This window comes from Erpetoichthys calabaricus, chromosome 8, assembly GCF_900747795.2.
Source record: "Erpetoichthys calabaricus chromosome 8, fErpCal1.3, whole genome shotgun sequence".
Classification (NCBI taxonomy): Eukaryota; Metazoa; Chordata; class Cladistia; order Polypteriformes; family Polypteridae; genus Erpetoichthys; species Erpetoichthys calabaricus.
In genome coordinates, this window is record NC_041401.2 from 56907004 (window position 1) to 56911022 (window position 4019).

The following is a 4019-nucleotide window of genomic DNA, read 5'->3' on the forward strand; positions in this document are numbered from 1 at the left end:
TTTTTCTTAAATTTCATATTATGGTCATTTTGCTTCAAGGACAGCATGAAGCCACAAAGTGATTTGTACTGAAAGACGAAAAATCAGAGTCTATTCTACATCTATTCTACTTCCTAAAGGCCTTTCACTCTGCCTTACAGATCTTTGGGTTCCTGATCTTTGACCTCTTTATCCTTTTGTCTGGGTAGTAAAAACAAGGTCTTCTCGCACTTGTCTTTCTTGTTTGAAATATTAGAGTATCTATTCAATTTCCCTTAAAAGGAGAATAACTAAATTAGGATATACAGGTAAAATTCCATTACAACGAATATCTTTACAACGACATTTTCATTACAACGAAGTATTTTTATGGTCCCGACAGTTTCCCCATATGACACGAGTCTATAGAAATCTCATTACTACGAAATACGTTCAGCAGATACTTTCATTAAAGTGAAGTGCCCAAAAGGCCTTGGAATACCAGAAGAGTTGCTTATTTTGTGAAGTTTTTTCTTTAAGAAACGCAGTTAGACCTGCTCTGAGCAGTTTTGACAGGCTCTAAGCTGTTCTGCGTTTGCAGCTCACTTCCGTAGAAAGATCCTGACAAGAAACATTATAAAAGTTCCTCAGAGTTTCCATCGCTGTTAAAAGTTGTGTTAAAAGTTTTGCTCCATTTGTTCTGTTGTGTTTTTCAATTGCCCTCAATAAAAAATGGCCAACTCAAAAAAGTGACAGCAGTTCCCCTTAGAAAAAAAGCTTGAGATTTTGCAGTTCTTGATTCTGGTTTAAAGAAAAAAAGAAGTTGCCAGCAAATTTGGAATTTCACTGTCAACACCCTCAACCTTCTTGAAACACCCTGTAAAAATCATGGAGAAATCTCAAGAAGCAAACCTTGGACCCCAGCGTAAACGTATAAGAAATGCAGTGTTTGAAAATGTTGAAAGATGAGTTTTTATGTGGTTCCAAGATGCTCGTGTGAGGAACATTCAGATTACTGGGCCACTCCAGGAGAAAGCAAAATCAATGACTACTGCCTTGGGGCATGAAGACTTTACTGCCAGTTGGGGATGGCTGATTTGCTTTTGAGATCACTTTGGGATCACAGCAAAAGCAATCTGTGGTGAAGAGTCGGCAGTTCCACTAGAGACAGTAATCGAATGGAGATCCAGTGAAGTTAAAAAATTGATTGCTCTCTACAGTCCTGACCATGTTTTTAATGCTAACGAGACAGGGATATTCTATAAGCTGCTACGACACTGCACCTTTGCTGCCAGGTATGATCCCTGTACCGGAGGCAAAAAATCAAAGCAAAGGCTTACAGCTCTCTTTTGTTGTAATGCCTCGGGGACAGAAAACGTTCGGCCATTTATCATTGGGAAGTCGGCAAAGCCTCATTGTTTTAAAAATGTGATGTTTCTCCCGTGTGAGTATAAAGCCAACAAGCACGCTTGGATAACTACCCCAGTCTTCGGAGAATGGCTTAAACAGGTTGACAAGGACATGAAAAAGAAGAATTGGAAAATCCTGCTGCTCATTGACAACTGCTCAGCCCATAATGTCATTCCTCGCTTAGAAAATGTACGCATAGAGTACCTACCACCAAACTGCACAGCCGTTCTTCAACCTCTGGATTTAGGCATCATTCGAAATGTGAAAGTACATTACAGGAAGACACTTTTGCGTAAAATGCTTGCCAACATTGCTTGCGAAAAAAGTGTGCCTGAAGTTAACGTGACGGAAGCCATAGAAATGATCGCTAGTACCTGGTCATGTGTCACGAAGGACATAATTGTGAAGTGCTGGAAAAAGAGTGGCATAATTAAGATGGCTTTCAACCCAGATGATGGTGAAGATGACGAAGATCCTGTGGAAGATGCATCAGTTCATGAGCTGTTGGCTACTATTGCATCTGGAATCTCTGCAGAGCTCAATTTCAATGAGTTTGTCACCGCTGATGACCAGGTACTTGTCACAAGTGAGATGACTGATCAAGAAATTTTGAATAGTGTGACCAACATTGAAGCTCCAGGAGCGAGTGATAGTGATGAAAAAGAAGATATACCTGTAGTTACCAAAGAGAAAACAAGTGCTGGTGAAGCTTTGGCTGTTTTCGAGCACATCAAAAGTTTCTGACATGTTCAGACGTGGCAAATGATGACATTTATGATGCCTTGAAACAAGTAGAAGACGCACTGCTAATGTCAGTGACTAAACGTTTTGTACGTACAAAAGTAATAGACTAAAGAAGTAAATACAGGTACGTATAATTTTATGTTTATAAAAAAATAAAATACTGTAATGTAAACAGAATTCCATTATAACGAATTTTTCAGTACAATGAATTTAGTTTTAAGTTTCTTCAGATTTGTTGTAATGAGATTTTACCTGAATTTTGGATTGAATGTTTCATCTATATTATAAATAGGAAAGTGTTCCACATCTGGAATAATGGCAACAGAAACTGATAATTATTTTAAAAGGATTGTTTTACTCTTAATAAAACACACACATAAAAGAAACAAACACATAGTATCAAATAAACAAACACAAACTAAACTCTGCGGCCCATCTGGGCCTGCTGTGCTTTCATACTTTGCTGCCCTCTCAGTCCAGTGTGGTTGCTTCCACCCTTTTCCACTCCTCCAAACCACATCCACATCTCACTTCCTGTCCCTCTCCAGATTTATGGCTTCCCTTTTAATCTAACGTACCTCCCAGTTCTAGTCCTAAACCTGCTAACCTGCCAAATTGTAAACTCTTCCTGAGGTAATTCCCATGTCAAACCCAGGAATCGCTTCCAGTGTAAGGGTTGGCTCTCTTTTGCTACAGGACCACAAAGTTAGAGCTCCCTCTATCTGTAGTTGGTGTCTCTGCACCTCAATCCCTAAGTAGAGTTCAAATCTGTCAGACAATTTGTGTGAGGCTTATTTTCTTTTTAGGGCAACAAAGACTCAACTGGTGTGTTACAGCCAGCATCTGTTACCTGGCTTACATATGTTGCTTTTTTATTGTCATTTCTGTTAATTGGGACTTATTGTTATGCTTTAGAGTTCCAATCATTGGAAACATGGTAAGGCCTCCAAACTGCTCCACAAAACACAGGCTGGAACCTACACGGGCTTGTCCCAAAAATCTGCCTGCTGGCCAGCCTGAGCAAATCCCAAAATGGACAATTGGCTTTGAAAGTTCAAAAAGACTGTAAGTCTGAAAATATACAAAATGTCTCGCAAGAGAGATATAACCAATTTCAAACTGCAACATTTATAAACCGAAGCTTTATGTGTAAAAATAAACAAAATAGCAAAAAGTTTATGCCTGAAAAGGATTCCTCATTTCCATCAAAGGGTACTGTTAATGCTACAGTATATAAAGACATTTTAGGTAATTATGCACATCCAACTTTGTGACAACAGTTTGGGCATGGCCCCTTTCTATTCTGCCTTGACAGTGCCACTGTATACACATGACTAATTAAGACATGGTTTCATGAGTTTGGTCTCAAGTGGAGGAAATTCAGTGGCCTACACAGAACTCAACCCTACTGAAAACATTTGGGATAAATTGGAATACTAATTGCATGGCAGGTATTCTCATCCAACATCAGTACCTGACCTCACAAATTCTCTTTTGGCTGAATGGGTACAAATTCCCACATACACATTTCAAAATCTTGTGGAAACTCTGTTAGAAAAGTGGAGGTTGTTATAGATGAATATGACTTATTATTACCAATAGTTTTGGAATAGGATGTTCATCAAACTCATATAGATGGTATGGTCAGATGTCCATAAACATTTCACCATATCATGTAGATGATGTTTCTTTTGCCACCTGACGAGCTGATAAATTGCATTTTGATCAGTTAACTAATTTGTAAAAGAAAAACCAGCAACCAAGACATAAGGTCCTCAATGAGCTCAAAGATGAAAATAAAACTGGATCAAAACTAAACTCAAACAACCTCAAAATTATTTCTAGAGAAACTAGTTTCCTTACAACCTTAAAAGAGTCTTTCCTCTGTATAAAAGTTCACACAAAGA

At 38.4% G+C, this 4019-nt stretch overlaps 1 pseudogene; it reads left to right on the forward strand.

Moving 5' to 3' along the window:
- Nucleotides 1-690: 690 nt before the first annotated feature.
- Nucleotides 691-2112, forward strand: LOC114656528 (tigger transposable element-derived protein 6-like; annotated as a pseudogene).
- Nucleotides 2113-4019: the final 1907 nt, after the last annotated feature.